The sequence below is a fragment of the Saimiri boliviensis genome, chromosome 2 (genome assembly GCF_048565385.1).
Source record: "Saimiri boliviensis isolate mSaiBol1 chromosome 2, mSaiBol1.pri, whole genome shotgun sequence".
Taxonomy (NCBI): domain Eukaryota; kingdom Metazoa; phylum Chordata; class Mammalia; order Primates; family Cebidae; genus Saimiri; species Saimiri boliviensis.
In genome coordinates, this window is record NC_133450.1 from 108,661,955 (window position 1) to 108,682,097 (window position 20,143).

At 38.0% G+C, this 20,143-nt stretch overlaps 1 protein-coding gene across 1 annotated transcript in view; it reads right to left on the reverse strand.

Annotated features, from left to right (window-relative positions):
- LOC101052147 (ADP-ribosylation factor-like protein 2) overlaps positions 1-20,143 on the reverse strand; it is an 889,888-nt gene that overhangs the window by 667,851 nt on the left and 201,894 nt on the right. The window contains exon 6 of the transcript XR_012516385.1: positions 6,451-6,548. The gene's annotated coding sequence lies outside the window, so the exon portion shown is untranslated. The remainder of the gene's footprint in view (positions 1-6,450; positions 6,549-20,143) is intronic.

Below are 20,143 nucleotides of genomic sequence, written 5' to 3' on the forward strand. Positions count from 1 at the left end.
CAGAAGAACCCTAACACGGGAGTAACTATCATCCAAGATTGTCCACAATGATTCTCACCTTCCAGTACAAGCTGGTGTGTGGTCCCCTCCCGAAATGAATAAGGCTGATCTGTGTAACTAGTAAGATATTTCAGTTGTGGCGGAGGTTGACTTACAAGCCTACATCATAAAAGACATTGTGGCTTCCCTCTTCCCTTCTCTTAAATCACTAATCCTAGAATAAGTCAATTGCTGTGTCATAAAAACATTGAAGCCTTCCTACCAAGAGATCCACATAGCCAGAAACTAGTGCCTCCTGACAATAGCCAGCAACAATTTGCCTGAACACAAATGAACCAACCGAAGCAAATCTCCCGACCCCATGACAAGCTATCAAGTGACTGTAGCTCTGGCCAACATCCCGTCTACAATCGCATGAGAGATCCAAGTGAGAAACACCCAATTAAGTCACTACCAAATTTGTTTTTAAAACTTACCCCAAAACTTAGTGTTTCAAGAAATAATATATTCTTAATAAAAAGTTCATCCAGTAAAAATATTCCAAATTTATTTTATAAATTTTATAAAATTTCATGCAACATCTCTTTCAGAATTATCTTAGAGTAAGTTATCTTTTACAATGCTGGCTTGTATTCTTGGAGAAAACAATTACTTTTTTTTTTTTAAGTAAAATTTCGCAAAATCAGAAACCAGGCAGCCAGTATTTATCAAATAGATGGCAAAAGAGGTACAATATATTAAACAGCAATCTTTGAATGTAGGGGATTTAAGACTACAGAAACAGCTATAGAAATAGAAGGATATCTTATGCAATTCCATGAACAAAATTTTACATTTCAAACAATTAGTCTGTCTTGCCTCTCAAGAAAAAAAGAATAAGAACATCCCTTGTTGAGCATTAGGCTCTGAACTATGAGCTTCACATATGTTATCTCTTTTAATAACCCTGTGAAGTAAATATTATTGGCCTCATTTTGACTTGCCCAACGGAGCTTCGTCATCTCAGCTTCTTGCTCCTTTTTGTTTGTGTTTTCAAATTTAGGTTAGAGAATTGTCATTTGGAAAGCATTAGGTTCAGACCAAGTGAACCTTCTTTTAACCCTTCTTAGAAATGAAATACTCTCTACAAAGGGGAAAATATTAGATATTGAAACAAGGAGTCTTTTGGGGGAACAATAAAAATTTATATTTCCAAGTGGAGCAGCTAAAGTTTTAAAGTATACATATTTAGAGTATATAGAGCATAAATAATATTGTGTTTGAGCTGGAAGGACCAGAGAGAACATTTATCCAAGCCCTCTCATTTTACAGACAAAGAAATGGGATTCATTAGCTCAGCATAAGCTGTCAAGACCACATGGTGGGTTAGGAGCTGAGCAGAACTAGAAATGGCAAAGTTGGCCCTATTAAAGCAACAACTGTACTTGGCACTCAGTAGATACTCAGTAAATTAGATTAGGCTATGATGCATCATCCTAAAACAAGCACAGTCACACCAATATCGAATAAGAATTGAAAGCCTCCTCTGGAAACGAGTCGTCCTCACTTTCTTTCTTTGTAAACCATTAGCATCAAGAGTTAAACTGTAGAATAGCACCTAGCTTTGGCCACACTGAAGAGACGAGAGCTGGGAACATTGCCATTTCCTTAGAGCATGTTCTAGTTATCTATTGTTGCATTAAAAATCACCTCAGGCCAGGTGCAATGGCTCACACCTGTAATCCCAGCACTTTGGGAGGCCAAGACAGGCAGATCATTTGAGGTCAGGAGTTCGGGACCAGCCTGACCAACATGGTGAAACCTTGGCTCTACCAAAATACAAAAAATTAGCTGGGCATCGTGGTGTGCACCTGTAATCCCAGCCACTCAGGAGGCTGAGGCAGGAGAACTGCTTAAACCCAGGAGGTGAAGGTTGCAAGTGAGCCGAGACTGTGGCACTGCATTCCAGCCGAGGCAACAGAGTAAGATTTTAGCTCAAAAAATAAAATAAAATAAAACACCTCAAAACTTAGTGGCTTAAGAACAAGAAATCATTTATTTTGCTTACAAATCTAAAATTTAGGCAGAGATCAACAGGAATCATTAATCTGTGCTCCATGCAATGTTATCAAGGGCAGCTCAGCTGAGGGAATGCTGGAAGACCTGCTTTCAGGATGACTCACTCATACGGCTGGCAAGTGGGAGCTGGCTATCAACTAGAAGTTCAACTAGAGTTATGTGCTGGGTACACCATGAGGGTTTTTGCACTGGCTGCTTAGGTTTCTTTGTGGCATGGTAACTGGGTTCCAATAGCAATAATCCTAAGAGACAGGAAATAGAAGCTGCTAGCTTCTTAATGCCCAAGCCAGAAATGGGCACAGTGGGACTTACATTGTGTTCTATTAGTCAAGCAGTCACAAGGGCCCATTTCAAGTAAAAGGGACAAAGATCCTACCTCTTAATGAAGGAGTATCAGAGAATCAACTGGTCATGTTTTAAAGCAATTACAAGGGCATTTTTTTTTAACTGCAAATGATTCTATTTTGCTGATCTGGTAAAGAATTAAATATTATTAGAGATAAGTCATAGATATCAAAATTATAATCTATTCAGAGATATTAATCCCTTAACCATAATAATCAGCCCAGATAGATGACAGTCCTACAATTATTGCTCAGTCTTTGCCTCCATATACTGTAATCCCAGCATTAAGGGGATAATAATAAGCTCTCTTGTGGGGAATAAGAAAGTTTATTTATAACTATAAAAGCAGAATGTACTTATAATTGCCTTCATAAATACTTACTAATAGTGAGTTAAATGTAAAATGTCATACACAAGTGAAAGGTATAATTATTATATGCTTAAATAATTTTGCAACATGGAGCCTTTGCAGTTTACTTGGACAATTATTTGTGCCTGAATTGCAGAAGTTTCCAATTAATTTTGCTGAACACAGTTAAATGTTAATCCTATTTTTAAAAGAATAATTATTACAGAATCCTCTTAAGTATCCAATTGACAAGAAAAAAAGATTTATGGCCTTTAATGTTTATAAAGGAGCAATACCTGATAAATACCACAGAATTTCAGATCTTCTTTGCAAATAAATCACGTTTTGCAATATATTTCTAAATCAATATGCAACCTATTTATTCATATTTCCCCACAACAGTCCTAGGAATTGAATTATATCTAACAGCAGACCCTTTCTAACAATATTTAGAAAAAGGAGCATTGCGTTGCTTTTCTTGCTATATAATAAACAGCATATTTTGAAGTTTAACTAAGGTGATGTGAGTGAACATCTTAAAACTAGTTCTGCTTGTAAAGAGGAGCCAGTCAGTGCCTTATTTAGTTCACAAGCACGGTAACCCATTGGCATTTTCCCACAGGACTCCTAGGATTTAGGTAAAGTGACTTTCTGTTAGGCAATTTAGAACACAGAAAGTAATAACTTCCTCAACTCAGCCACTTATGAAAAGATTGGTTAAATAAGATGAGATTTGTCCCAGCTAAAAATGGGACCTGCAGCTGGGAGGTTGGTTTCTCAGGGACCAGAAAAGAGGGAGCTTTATTACCCAGTTAAGCATTCTTATTGCAAGAAAACAAAATGAGTATAAAACATGAGTCATACTCAGCCAGCCAGTGTGCCTTATTTATGCATGTGTATTTTATGCGCATACAGTGATTTAAAAAGCAATCTAAGTTTCATTGCCATCCATTTCACTTATTTCTGTATGTTACACATACTTCCTACAGAATTTTAAGTTTTTATCTAGATAATTACTGGATTAATATAAATTTATTTTTAAGGACTTGTCAGAGTACATTTGGGGTCAAGCTTTTCTAAGCCAACTAAAAGATGACACAGTCTGCCCTAAATCAGACTCAGTGTGAGAGAGAATCCAAGCGGTCACCGGACACATGGCCTCTACCATCCCATAAGACCATAGCCTCTACACTGGACTTTTCCCTGACCCACTAACACCTTCTCTGTCACGTTTCTTGCCATCCTTTACTTACTAAGACTTAAGAGATGGTGAAATGCTGAGAAGGACTCTTAAGCAATGAAAGCAAGCAGTTAAAACCCAGAAGTGAATATAGACTACAAATTATAAATACACATGCAAAAAAGTTTATGTAACTTAAAGCAAAAAAAAAAAAAAAAGATAGGAGAGGGGTGGGCATTCTGAATAAAAAGAGGGATAACCACTTTAATCTAAATATAATACAAGGCAAAACCTGAATGATATTAGTTACCCTGAAAGTTTCAACACAATTGGCCTAGGCTTCTAACAGCCCAGGTCTTTGATTGTGACAATCTGCTCAGTACAAATGACCAAAATGGAAAGCCATGCTCGTGGTTTGTTATATAAAATATTTCCCTTCATTTGCTAATGTCAAAATATTCTGTCACTTGTTAAATTATAAATTATGAGCTAATTTTTGAGCATGCTTTCACCAAGATCTAGAGAATTAGAGTAGTTGTGAATAATTAAACAACATGCATTGACTATAGATTTTGCCAAAATCCATCCATAAAACTGAAGGGTTTTCTTTTTAATAGCTTCCCTAGCAAACCACATACTGTGCTCACTGAAGCAAAAAGTAAAAAGAAATGGCTGAGCAATATTAAAAGGTGGAGAGCCAGATCCTTTTCTCTATAGTGTTTTAATGTGAAAATAAAAGGCACCGGGTAACCCTTGGCTCCTCCAGCCGGGACACCAGTGCCATGTCCTTCCTCTTGCTGCCAGAACAAAGAGTCACCAGAGAGCCCATTCCCTTCCCACAGGAAGAAAAAAATTTTAAGGTAAAACTTCCAACCAGATTTTCCAATCTCACATTTTCAAACAAAGCTGTCTGTTTGTCTGCAAGAAAGTTTAGTGAAGCAGATTTTGTTTCAGAGTTGGACTAAAGATAATACTGCCTCCATCCATTCAGGTTACATGGAGAAGGTTGTTGATTTCAACAAGATGTTGTTTTGTTTACAATCCAATATATTCAAATGTTTAAAAGTCTTGACTAGACTTTGAAATAAAGAACGATGCTGTAAAATATCCTGAATTCCCTGGAATTCTTGGACTTACACTAAGATGTCCAAACACACCCCTCACTGGTCATATGGTAAAGTGTACAGAGTCAACACTACAGTAGGGGCTTACAAACAATAACTTGACAATCACCCAATAACTGTATGAAGCATAACTGGCATCAGTAGAAAGTACAATATTTATTTTCTTACATTTTAGGTTCAAAATTCTCTTGGTGGAAATACTATTTTCCTTACCCCCCTATGCCTTCCTTCCCCTAAAAAAGAGAACCTATGACCACCTGCAGCCTGTAAATTTTATATGTTCTCTATTTAGGGGATTTATCCCATTTGTTAACAACAGATATACTTAAATACATTCCACTATGCATCACATTAACATATCCCTTTTTTCTTGTCTACACTTTGTTTCCATACAAAACAAAATGGTTTCCCCCATGCAGAGCTGAAAACTATTGCCAATCATATGCTATATGGGTGCCTGTCCATGCTCTCTCTCTCAGTTATATTTATACAAAGACTTTTCTAATCACAACACAAGATATTTTTAAACTTTTTCCTCAGGCAAGGAGAATGATTCCTTAGCAATGGAATACACATAACGTCAACAAACAGTGGGAAGATATAACTTAAAATGAAAAGTATATTCTCAATGCTCAAATGGCATCAGTGGAATTTTCAGAGTTCAAGAGCTGGAGTTGCCAATGAATAATAGGAGTTCAAGTGTATGTATGAGAAAAGTAAGATAAGATGGACAATTTTATTCCTGTCGACCTTAAATACAGTTCCATGCAGCTCTTAGAAGTGTCTGCCTAGGTCAGATGGTCAGGGTGCTCTAAAATCCTCACAGGTTTTCCTTTTCTTCTTTTCATCAATATGAGAATATTTCTCCTTTACATACTATTAAAGGACCTTCTGCTATTGAACTATTTCTCACAGCATGTTCTTTCTTTGTTCAGTTGGATTCCTTTTAATATCAGAAAAAGTGACAGACTCACTTTATTTATATAATAAAGACAGACTATGGAATCAGATTTCCTGTACTGGAGTCTCAGTTCCAACATTTGTTAGTTGTATGACCTTGGGCAAGTCACTCAAATTCTTTATGCCACAGTTTCCTCATAATGGAAATAATAAAAGAATTTAAGAGGGTTGCTTAAAAGATTCCATTTTAAAATGTAGGCAAATTATTTAATAAGATGATGTACTTAGTAAATGCTCAATAGGTAGTGACAAATAACTAAAAATCATCTTTTAAAAATGAGTGAGTTTTTTTGCTGATGCTGTTTTCTTAATTATATTGCTTATATATCCTTGTAGTCATATTATCTTTTAGACTTCTGTCTAGTTTTCTTTAGTACTAATTTAGTTCGCCTACATCACTTTAGTATTCAGTTACTTAAAATCATAACACTTACCTGTGGTTACTTTTCTAGTAGTGCAGTGGATAATTTGAAAATAGTCTTGGTCCTTTTCTTCATGCCCTTTCACACTCTATCTCTTCTTCCTCATTGCTCTGAAGAAAGAATGGGAAGGAGAGAAACACTAAGGAAGTGCTGGGATAGATAAATCTAAAATGATAAATAAGCACTTACAGTAAACTTGGATCCCTCCAAATCAGACCTAATACTTGAACTTAGGCATTGTTAATCTAGAATTTTAAATTACTTTCATGGCAAAACAACAAATAGAGCCAAAGACAGGTATTCAAGAGTAATCAAAAAGCATTTACCCCCACCTGCTTTATCCCACCCCCTGAGATAAGAGTCAGGGGGAAGGATGAGAGTCCTCATGTGACACCACAATAATTTAAACTGGGCTGGGCGCGGTGGCTCAAGCCTGTAATCACAGCACTTTGGGAGGCCGAGGTGGGTGGATCACGAGGTCAAGAGATCGAGACCATCCTGGTCAACATGGTGAAACCCCATCTCTACTAAAAATACAAAAAATCAGCTGGGCATGGTTGTGCGTGCCTGTAATCCCAGCTACTTAGGAGGCTGAGGCAGGAGAATTGCCTGAACCCAGGAGGCGGAGGTTGCGGTGAGCCGAGATCGTGCCATTGCACTCCAGCCTGGGTAACAAGAGCAAAACTCCGTCTCAAAAAAAAAAAATAATAATAATAATAATAATAATTTAAACTGCTACCCCATCTATAATTTCTTTCTGAAAATATACCTCTCTATCCTTCACGTTACCAACTGTAACTAGCAAAATTTTCCTTTCATTGGTGGCTGGTAACCTCAATAATGAAAATAATTATTGTCTACTTTTAAAGTGTATTCCAGGTGATGAAATAATCTGTATAACAACCCCCCATGACACACGTTTACTTGTGTAACAAACTGCACATCCTGCACATGTACCTATGAACTTAAAAGATTTTAAAAAAGGAAAAAAAATCTAAATGTATTCTTAGTTATAAATTACACACAGAATTAAGGCTCCCCAATTAGGGGAACATCCAGTTCTCTCTGACCACACCATCAAAGAAATCTTCCTCCAAGATTTTCTGTCATTAGTCACTTTCATAGATCAAACTATGTTTACCATGGGTGGAGTTGATCCCTACTATTACTGCACCATCACCACCAAAATGTTATTATTTAAAAAAAAACACACACACACACAAAAAGTAAACATTACTCATAATCCCTTGCTTCTATAATTATGTAAGAAATAAAAGCCTCCCCCTATCTAATCCAATACCTAGACTTAATTATTGTTAAAATTTCAGAGGGTAGCCTTCCCAACTTTTTCTATATTTGTACAACTATGTTTACATTTACATATTTACATGTAGAAATATATAAAAATATAAATATTTGGATCTATGCAATAACACATTTATAGTTACATTTATTTACTCACATTTATTTTCATATTGGTCTGCAACCTTATTTTTTACTTAATATATCATGTAGATATTATCTTGTTCTTATTTACAAACCTGTTCACAAAAGAGCACTTACAATTGTGTCTGGAACACAATAAGTACTCAATAAATCTTAGTTATTATTTTCATTATTATTTCCTCTTTTTTCTAATAAATGCACTCTATTCCACTTTATGGATACACTTTTTCCTTACTGAGAGATATTTAACTTGCTTCTAATTGTTTGCTTTTACAAGCAGTGCTGCAATGAGATTCCCTCTCCTTTCTAGGTGACAGATTTCAAAAAACTTGGGAGCCAGGTAAAAAAATAGAAACATTTAAAATTTTTAAATACATGTCAAGGCATTACTCACAAAGGTGTATACCATTCAATACTTTACTAACAGTGTCTAGGAATGCCCATTTCCCCCACCCTTATGAGCACTCAGAGTTAGCATCTTTCCTTAGTTCATTGGCTGTATGTATACATGCACATGTGTGTGCATCTGTACATGAACAACCTGTTCATATCTTTATTCATTTTTCTAATGGACCATATTTCTTCTTACTATTTTATGGAATCTCTCTGCATACTAGTTATGCAACTCTTTGTCTACCTTGTGTAATACAAATATTCTTCTGAGAACATCATTTGGTTTGAATATTTTAATTAGTTTTTCCCATGGATATATATTTCAAATATATGCATAATCAAATGTTTTTTTTACTATGGATTTTTAAATTACATTTTATTTTAGTTGACGAATACTACTTGCATGCATTTATGTGGTACAATGTGATGTTTTGATATATTTTCCATTATGAATGATTAAATCAAAGCAAATTAACATATCCATCACCTCACATACTTGTCAAATTTTTGTAGTGAGAAGATTTAAAATACAATCTTGGGGAATGCTGGGAAGATGGCCGCCTAAGAACAGCTCAGGACTTCAGCTCCCAGTGAAAGTACAGAAGGTGAGTGGACGCCGCATTTCCAGACGAACTCTTATTGCCCACAGACCAGGAGATACCCAGGCAGAGGTGTCGCCAGCGTCCCAGTCCCAGCCAGTGCGGCTGTTTTGGCCCCCGCGGGGCTGATTCCGCCCGCGCGGCTGCTATGACCACTCCCTGTTCCTGCGGTTCTCCGTACAAAAGCCACTCGTCTGGGAGCCCTCTTAGCTGGCGAGCAGAGCCCTGAGACGGCAGAATAGCCCATTCATCTGAAATAGCGAGTCAGGCCAGGAGATTCCTAGGCAGAAAATCCGCCAGGAGCCGGCGCCGCAGTTCCAGCGGACTCCGTGAGTCACAGCACGGGAGATCCCGGCGCCTTTTCAACAAGCGACCAGAACGTGGGGTCTTCAACTTAAAAGAAAAGACTCTGAGTCAGGGAGCCAGGTGATCAGGCTCGGTTGGTCCCACCCCTCCACCCCAACAACAACGAAAACAAAAACAGTAATTGGAAACCCTCTGGGTTCAGCCCTTCAAACCAAGCACAGCTGAACCGGGACAGTCCGGCTCCGTGGGGGAGGGGCTTCCGCCATTACTGAGACTCTCCACCGCTACGGAGGCAGGCTGCCGTTGCCGAGGCAACCTGCCACAACAGAGAGAGTCCACCATAACAGAGGCGGGGCCACCATTGCTGAGACAGTTCTAACTACCCCTTATAAAAAGGACTACAGGGAAGAGCTCAGGGCAGCTGGGCGGAGCCCACAGCAGCTCAGCAAAGCCCCTGCGGGCAGGCAGTGGCTAGGCATGCTGCTAGCTGGGCGGGTCCGACCTGAAAGAAAAATCAAAAAAGGCAGTAGTGCAACGGAAACTCATAAAGCTCCAACTCCCTGGGACACAGACAGACAACAGGTGGATAAACCCACAAAAATGGGAAGAACCCAGTGCAAAAAGGATGAAAACTCCCGAAACCAGAACACCTCTCCTCCTAAAAGGGACCACAACTCCTCACCAGCAAGGGAACCAGACCGGATGGAGAAGGAGGGTGATGAAATGACAGAATCAGACTTCAGAAGGTGGGTAGTAAGAAATTACAATGAGCTAAAAGAACATGTTCTAACCCATCGCAAAGAAAATAGGAACCTTGAAAAAAGATTGGACGAACTGCTGACGAGAATGGACAGCATAGAGAGGAGTATAAATGAATTGATGGAGCTGAAAAACGCAACACGAGAACTTCGTGAAGCATGCACAAGCTTCAACAGCCGAATTGACCAAGCAGAAGAAAGGATATCAGAGGTCGAAGACCAACTCAATGAAATAAAAAGAGAAGGCAAGAACAGAGAAAAAAGCGCAAAAAGGAATGAACAAAATCTTCAAGAAATGTGGGACTATGTGAAAAGACGTAATCTACGTCTGATAGGTGTACCTGAATGTGATGGAGAGAATGAATCCAAGCTGGAAAATACTCTTCAGGATATTATCCAGGAAAACTTCCCTAACCAAGCAAGGCAGACCAATATTCAAATCCAGGAAATACAGAGAACACCACAGAGATATTCCTCAAGAAGAGCAACCCCAAGGCACATAATCGTCAGATTCACCAGGGTTGAAATGAAAGAGAAAATGCTAAGGGCAGCCAGAGAGAAAGGTCGGGTTACCCACAAAGGGAAGCCCATTAGACTCACAGCAGATCTCTCAGCAGAAACCCTACAAGCCAGAAGAGATTGGGGGCCAATATTCAACATCCTCAAAGAAAAGAACTTTCAACCCAGAATCTCCTATCCAGCCAAACTAAGCTTCATAAGTGAAGGAAAAATAAAATCCTTTGTGAACAAGCAAGCACTCAGAGATTTCATCACCACCAAACCTGCTCTACAAGAATTCCTGAAAGAGGCTCTACACATGTAAAGGAACAACCAGTACCAGCCACTCCAAAAACACACCAAATGGTAAAAAAGCATCAACACAATCAAGAATCTGCATCAACTAACCAACAAAACAGCCAGGTAGCATCAAAATGACAGCATCAAATTCACACATAACAATACTATCCCTAAATGTCAATGGACTAAATGCCCCAATCAAAAGACACAGACTGGCAAATTGGATAAAAAGCCAAAACCCATCAGTGTGCTATATCCAGGAAACCCATCTTACATGCAAGGATACACAAAGGCTCAAAATAAAGGGATGGAGGAAGATCTACCAAGCAAATGGAGAGCAAAAAAAGGCAGGAGTAGCAATTCTCATCTCTGATAAAATAGACTTTAAAGCAACAAAGATCAAAAGAGACAAAGAAGGACATTACATAATGGTAAAAGGACCACTGCAACAAGAAGAGCTAACGATCCTAAATATATACGCACCCAATACAGGAGGACCCAGATACATAAGGCAAGTTCTTAATGACTTACAAAGAGACTTAGACTCCCACACAATAATAGTGGGAGACTTTAACACCCCATTGTCAATATTAGACAGATCAACCAGACAGAAAATCAACAAGGATATCCAGGACCTGAATACAGACCTGGAACAAGCAAACCTAATAGACATTTACAGAACTCTCCACCCCAAATCCACAGAATATACATTCTTCTCAGCACCACATCACACCTACTCTAAAATTGACCACATAATTGGCAATAAATCACTCCTCAGCAAATGCAAAAGAACAGAAATCATAACAAACAGTCTCTCAGACCACAGTGCAATCGAGTTAGAACTCAGAATGCAGAAACTAACTCAGAACCGCACAGCTTCATGGAAACTGAACAACTTGCTCTTGAATGTTGACTGGATAAACAATGAAATGAAGGCAGAAATAAAGATGTTCTTCGAAACCAATGAGAACGAAGACACAACATACCAGAATCTCTGGGACACATTTAAAGCAGTCTCTAGAGGAAAATATATAGCAATGAGTGCCCACATGAGAAGAAAGGAGAGATCTAAAATTGACACCCTATCATCAAAATTGAAAGAGCTAGAGGAGCAAGATCAAAAATCTCAAAACCTACCAGAAGACAGGAAATAACTAAGATCAGAGCAGAACTGAAGGAAATAGAGACACAAAAACCTCTTCAAAAAATCAATAAATCCAGGAGCTGGTTTTTTGAAAAGATCAACAAAATAGACAGACCACTAGCCAGATTAATAAAAAAGAAAAGAGAGAATAACCAAATTGATGCAATAAAAAACGATAAAGGGGATATCACCACAGATTCCACAGAAATCCAAACCATCATCAGAGATTATTACAAACAACTCTATGCACATAAACTAGTAAACCTGGAAGAAATGGATAAATTCCTGGACACCTGCAACCTCCCAAGCCTAAACCTGGAAGAAGCCGAAACCCTGAATAGACCAATAACATGGTCTGAAGTCGAGGCAGCAATAAAGAGCCTACCACCCAAAAAAAGCCCAGGTCCAGATGGGTTCACAGCTGAATTCTACCAGACATACAAGGAGGAGCTGATACCATTCCTTCTGAAACTATTCCAGACAATCCAAAAAGAGGGAATGTTTCCCAAATCATTTTACGAGACAAACATCATACTGATACCAAAACCCGGCAGAGACTCAACAAGAAAAGAAAATTTCAGGCCAATATCCATGATGAACATAGATGCAAAAATCTTCAATAAAATACTGGCAAACCGATGGCAACAGCATATCAAAAAGCTCATCCACCATGATCAAGTAGGATTCATCCCGGGGATGCAAGGCTGGTTCAACATACGCAAGTCCATAAACGTAATCCACCACATAAACAGAACCAAAGACAAAAACCACACGATTATCTCGATTGATGCAGAGAAGGCTTTTGACAAAATTCAACAACTCTTTATGCTAAAAACCCTCAATAAACTAGGTATTGACGGAACGTATCTCAAAACAATAAAAGCTATTTACGACAAACCAACAGCCAATATCATACTGAATGGGCAAAAACTGGAAGCATTCCCTTTGAAATCTGGCACTAGACAAGGATGCCCTCTCTCACCACTCCTATTCAATATAGTACTGGAAGTTCTAGCCAGAGCAATCAGGCAAGAAAAAGAAATAAAGGGTATCCAAATTGGAAAGGAGGAAATCAAATTGTCTCTATTTGCAGATGACATGATTGTATATCTGGAAGACCCCATCATCTCAGCCCAAAATCTCCTGAAACTGATAAACAACTTCAGCAAAGTCTCAGGATACAAAATCAACGTGCAAAAATCACAAGCATTCCTATACACCAGTAATAGACTTCAAGAGAGCCAAATCAAGAACAAACTGCCATTCACAATTGCTACAAAGAGAATAAAGTACCTAGGAATACAACTAACAAGGAACGTAAAGGACCTCTTCAAGGAGAACTACAAGCCATTGCTCAACGAAGTAAGAGAGGATACAAACAGATGGAGAAACATTCCATGTTCATGGTTAGGAAGAATCAACATTGTGAAAATGGCCATACTGCCCAAAGTAATTTACAGATTCAACGCTATTCCCATCAAGCTACCAATGACCTTCTTCACAGAACTGGAAACAAACACCTTAAACTTCATATGGAACCAAAAGAGAGCCCACATAGCCAAGTCAATTCTAAGCAAAAAGAACAAAGCAGGAGGCATCACACTACCGGACTTCAAACTATACTACAAGGCTACAGTAATCAAAACAGCATGGTACTGGTACCAAAACAGAGATATAGACCAATGGAACAGAACAGAGGTCTCAGAGGAAATACAACATACCCACAACCATCTGATCTTCGACAAACCTGACAAAAACAAGCAATGGGGAAAGGATTCCCTGTTTAATAAATGGTGTTGGGAAAACTGGCTAGCCATGTGCAGAAAGCAGAAACAGGACCCCTTCCTGACACCTTACACCAAAATTAACTCCAGATGGATTAAAGACTTACACATCAGACCTAATACCATAAAAACCTTACAAGAAAATCTAGGCAAAACCATTCAGGACATAGGTGTAGGCAAAGACTTCATGACCAAAACGCCAAAAGCAATGGCAACAAAAGCCAAAATAGACAAACGGGACCTAATCAAACTCCACAGCTTCTGCACGGCAAAAGAAACAGTCAGTAGAGTGAATCGGCAACCAACAGAATGGGAACAAATTTTTGCAGCCTACCCATCTGACAAGGGGCTGATATCCAGAATTTACAAAGAACTAAAGCAGATCTACAAGAAAAAAACAAACAAGCCCATTCAAAAATGGGCAAAGGATATGAACAGATACTTTACAAAAGAAGACATACGGGAGGCCAACAAACATATGAAAAAATGCTCATCATCACTGGTCATCAGAGAAATGCAAATCAAAACCACATTGAGATACCATCTCACACCAGTTAGAATGGCGATCATTAAAAAATCGGGAAACAACAGATGCTGGAGAGGATGTGGAGAAATAGGAACACTTTTACACTGTTGGTGGGAATGTAAATTAATTCAACCATTGTGGAAGACAGTGTGGCGATTCCTCAAGGACCTAAAAATAGAAATCCCATTTGACCCAGCAATCCCATTACTGGGTATATATCCAAAGGATTATAAATCATTCTACTACAAGGACACATGCACACGAATGTTCATTGCAGCACTGTTTACAATAGCAAAGACCTGGAACCAACCCAAATGCCCAACGATGATAGACTGGATAGGGAAAATGTGGTACATATACACCATGGACTATTATGCAGCCATCAAAAACGAGGAGTTCACGTCCTTTGTAGGGACATGGATGAACCTGGAAACCATTATTCTCAGCAAACTGACACAAGAGCAGAAAATCAAACACCGTATATTCTCGCTCATAGGCGGGTGTTGAACAATGAGAACACATGGACACAGGGAGGGGAGCACTACACACTGGGATCCGTCGGGGGGAAATGGGGGAGGGGTGGGGGTGGGGTGGTGGGAAGAGATAGCATGGGGAGAAATGACAGATACAGGTGAGGGGACGGAAGGAAGCAAAGCACACTGCCATGTGTGTACCTATGCAACAATCTTGCATGTTCATCACATGTACCCCAAAACCTAAAATGCAATAAAAAAAAAGAAAAAAAAATACAATCTTTATGCCATTTCAAAATATATAATGCACTGTAATTAATTATAGTCACCATTCCATGCAACAGATTACTATGTCTTTTTCCTACTCTCTAACTAAAATTTTGTACCCTTGAATCGACATCTCCCATTTCCCCAAGCATCCCCAACCTTTGGTAATCACCATTCTACTCTCAACTGCTGTGAGTTCAACTTTTTTAGATTCCACATACAAGTGAGATCACGTGATATTGGTCTTTCTGTGCCTGGCTTATGTTACTTAGCACAATATCCTTCAGGTTCAAACATGTAGCATAATGTCCTTCAAGTTCAAACATGTTGCTGCAAATGACAGAATTTCCTTCTTTTTTAAGGCTGAATGATACTCCATTGTGTGTGTGTGTGTGTGTGTGTGTGTGTGTGTGTTTATACAACATTTTATTTATCCATTCATCTGTTGTTGTACACTTAGATTGCTTTCATATTTAGTTATTATGAATAATGCTACATTTAACATGGAAGTGCAGATATTTCCTCAACATCATGATGTCAATTCCTTTGGCTATACAACAGAAATAAGATTTCTGAATCATATGGTAATCCTATTTTTAGTTTTTTGAGGAACCAACATACTTTTTCCCCTAATGGCTGTATTAATTTACATTCCCACCAACAATGTAGAAGGGTCCCCTTTCCTCCACATCCTCTCCAACACTTGTTATGTTTCATATTTTTGTTAATAGCCATACAAACAGGTGGGAGGTGATAGCTCCCTTTGGTTTGATTTTCATTTCCCTGACAATCATTGATGCTGAACATTTTTTCATGTATCTGTTGGTCACTTGCATGTCTTCTTTTGAGAAATACCTTTTTAGATCCTTCACTGCTTTTTCAATTGGGTTATTTTTTTTCTGGCTATTCAAGTTCCTTACACATTTTGAGTATCAGTCCTTATCAGATGAATGATTTATAAATGTTTTCTCCCAATCTATGGATTATCCCTTCACTTTATTAATTGTTTCTTTGGCTATACGGAAGCTTTTTAGTTTGCTGCAATCTCATTTGTTATCTTTTCTGTTGTCTGTGCTTTTGAGATCATATTCAAGAAATCTCCCAGACTATGTCATGGACTTTTCTCCATGTTTTCTTCTAGTAATTATACAGTTTACAGCTTATGTTTAAGTCTTTAATTCATCTTGAGCTGATTTTTGATACGGTACAAGATTTATTTCAATCTTCTCCATGTAGATATCCGATGTTTCCAACACAAATTGTTGCAGAGACCATCCTTTCTCCATGTGTATTCTTGGCATCATTGTTGAAAAAAAAATTGGCTGTAAATTCATTGTTTATTTCTGGGCTTTCTACTCTGTTCAGTGGTTGATGCATCTTTTTTTATTCCAACATGTTGCATTAATAACTATAGCTTTGTAATAGTTTTTGATGTCAGGTACTGTGATGCATCTAGTTCTGGTTTTTTTGCTCAAAATTGCTTTGGCTACTATTTTTGTGTTCCATATATATTTTAAGATTTTTTTTCTAGTTTGGTGAAAAAAATGACATTACACTTTTGATAGGGATTATGTTAACTCTGTAGATCACTTTCAGTGGTATGGGCATTTTAACAATATTAATTCTTCCCACCCATAAACAAAGAATATTTCTCCATTAATGAAATGTCTTCATTAATGTTTTATAGCTTTTGGTATACAGATCTTTCACGTCCTTGGTTAAATTTACTTTTAGGTTTTTTTAATGCTACTGTGAATGGGACTGATTTCTTAATTTTTTTTTTTCAGATAGCTTATTATTACTAAAAAAATGCCACTGATTTTTTGTGTATTGATTTTGTACCCTAAAACTTTATTCAATTTGTTTATCAGTTCCAACAGTTTGTGATGAAGTCTTTGGGGTTTTCTATGCATAAGATCATGTCATAAGCTAATAAACAATATCACTTCTTCCTTTCCTATTTGGATGCCTTTTCTTTTTCTTAAGTAACTGCTCTGGCCAAGGACTATATTTAATAGAAATGGTAAGAGTAAACATCCTCATATTATTCCTGATACTAGAGAGTAGGCTTTCAATTCTTCACTACTTAGTATGATGTTAGCATGGGCCTTTTATATATGGTCTTTATTGTATGTTGAGGTGCATTCTTTCTGTGCCTAATTTTTTTAGAGCTTTTATCATAAAAAGAAGATACTGAATTTTGTCAAATGCTTTTTCTGCATCTATTGAGATGATCATATGGTTTTGTCCTTCATTCTGTTAATATGATATATCACAGTTCTTGGTTTGCTTATGTTGAACTTTCCTTGCATCCCAGGAAAAATCTCACTTGATAATAGTGAATGATTCACTATAGATTCATATTATCCTGGCTTTCTTAGAAAGGATAGGATATTTTCAGGTTTCTCAGCAACATCAGGGTCATCTATACTGGGAGAAGCTGTGTTTTGACAGAAAAAAACAATAATTTGAGATCACACATAGTTGGCTCTCTTACAAGGACTTTATATTAAATAATGAGGCAGTCAACAGCCATGCACTTCTATACCAACCAGAGACTAAATCCATGAATACTACAGACACTAATAGAAGAATTCCTTAAACATTGAAGACAGGTTGCAGTGAGCCAAGATCATGCCACTGCACTCCAGCCTAGGTGACAGAGTGAGACCCTATATCCAAAAAAAAAAAAAAAAAAAAAAAGCAAAACAAAAGAACAAATCATAAATGAAACAATGTGCCACATATGAAAGTTTTTGACAGTCACTAGTCCTATTCACAAACATCTCTAGCCTTTCTCCACTTCTGGCACACAATAAGATGGCAATTCTCTCCCATCATTGACATCAAATGTGGCTACATGAGTTGCTCTGATCAAGAAAATATGACCAGAAGTGATATCTGCCGAAGACTTAGCAGCTGCTACAAGACTCATCTTGCTCTCCTTTTCCCTCTGCCACAGTCACAGGCAATACTCTAAATGGTCGGCTGCTCTCAGAACCTAGACCCTGCAGTGAGAATAACAAAGAGCCAGCGTTTCCAGCAGAACCACAGTAAATATATATCATAAACAAGAAAGAAATTCTTGATGTTTTAAGACATTGATACTTGAAGATTGTTACTGCAAAAATCTCAGCATCCTGACTGATACTAATACAGAGTAATTTACTCATAAATATTTATTGACCACATTCTTCATGTCAGGCACTATGCTAGGTGGTACAAATATAATAATGATTAAGGATCAGTCCCTGGCCTTAGGCATTTACAAGCTAGTAGGTAGGAGAAAAAAGTGATACAATATGCAATTGTAATTAGTGTGATAAGTGTGATAAAGTGCTGGAACTGGGACAAGCACTAATTGCAAAGGAGCCTAAAGAATGAGTTCCCCGTCCATAAACGTAATTCACCACATAAACAGAACCAAAGACAAAAACCACATGATTATCTCAATTGATGCAGAGAAGACCTTTGACAAAATTCAACAGCCCTTTATGCTAAAAACCCTCAATAAACTAGGTATTGACGGAACGTATCTCAAAACAATAAAAGCTATTTACGACAAACCAACAGCCAATATCATACTGAATGGGCAAAAACTGGAAGCATTCCCTTTGAAATCTGGCACTAGACAAGGATGCCCTCTCTCACCACTCCTATTCAATATAGTACTGGAAGTTCTAGCCAGAGCAATCAGGCAAGAAAAAGAAATAAAGGGTATCCAAATCAGAAAGGAATAAATCAAATTGTCTCTATTTGCAGATGACATGATTGTGTATCTAGAAGACCCCATCATCTCAGCCCAAAATCTCCTGAAACTGATAAGCAACTTCAGCAAAGACTCAGAATACAAAATCAACGTGCAAAAATCACAAGCATTCCTATACACCAGTAACAGACTTAAAGAGAGCCAAATCAAGAACGAACTGCCATTCACAATTGCTACAAAGAGAATAAAATACCTAGGAATACAACTAACAAGGAACGTAAAGGACCTCTTCAAGGAGAACTACAAGCCATTGCTTAACGAAATAAGAGAGGACACAAACAGATGGAGAAACGTTCCATGTTCATGGTTAGGAAGAATCAACATCGTGAAAATGGCCATACTGCACAAAGTAATTTACAGATTCAACACTATTCCCATCAAGCTACCAATGACCTTCTTCACAGAATTGGAAAAAAACACCTTAAACTTCATATGGAACCAAAAGAGAGCCCACATAGCCAAGTCAATTCTAAGCAAAAAGAACAAAGCAGGAGGCATCACACTACCGGACTTCAAACTATACTACAAGGCTACAGTAATCAAAACAGCATGGTACTGGTACCAAAACAGAGATGTAGACCAATGGAACAGAACAGAGGCCTCACAGGAAATACAACATACCCACAACCATCTGATCTTCGACAAACCTGACAAAAACAAGCAATGGGGAAAGGATTCCCTGTTTAATAAATGGTGTTGGGAAAACTGGCTAGCCATGTGCAAAAAGCAGAAACAGGACCCCTTCCTGACACCTTACACCAAAATTAACTCCAGATGGATTAAAGACTTAAACATCAGACCTAACACCATAAAAACCCTAGAAGAAAATCTAGGCAAAATCATTCAGGACATCGGCGTAGGCAAGGACTTCATGACCAAAACGCCAAAAGCAATGGCAACAAAAGCCAAAATAGACAAATGGGACCTAATCAAACTCCACAGCTTCTGCACGGCAAAAGAAACAGTCAGTAGAGTGAATCGGCAACCAACAGAATGGGAAAAAAATTTTTGCAGTCTACCCATCTGACAATGGGCTGATATCCAGAATTTACAAAGAACTAAAACAGATCTACAAGAACAAAACAAACAAGCCCATTCAAAAATGGGCGAAGGATATGAACAGATACTTTACAAAGGAAGACATACAGGAGGCCAACAAACATATGAAAAAATGCTCATCATCATTGGTCATTAGAGAAATGCAAATCAAAACCACATTGAGATACCATCTCACACCAGTTAGAATGGCGATCATTAAAAAATCGGGAAACAACAGATGCTGGAGAGGATGTGGAGAAATAGGAACACTTTTACACTGTTGGTGGGAATGTAAATTAATTCAACCATTGTGGAAGACAGTGTGGCGATTCCTCAAGGACCTAAAAATAGAAATCCCATTTGACCCAGCAATCCCATTACTGGGTATATATCCAAAGGATTAT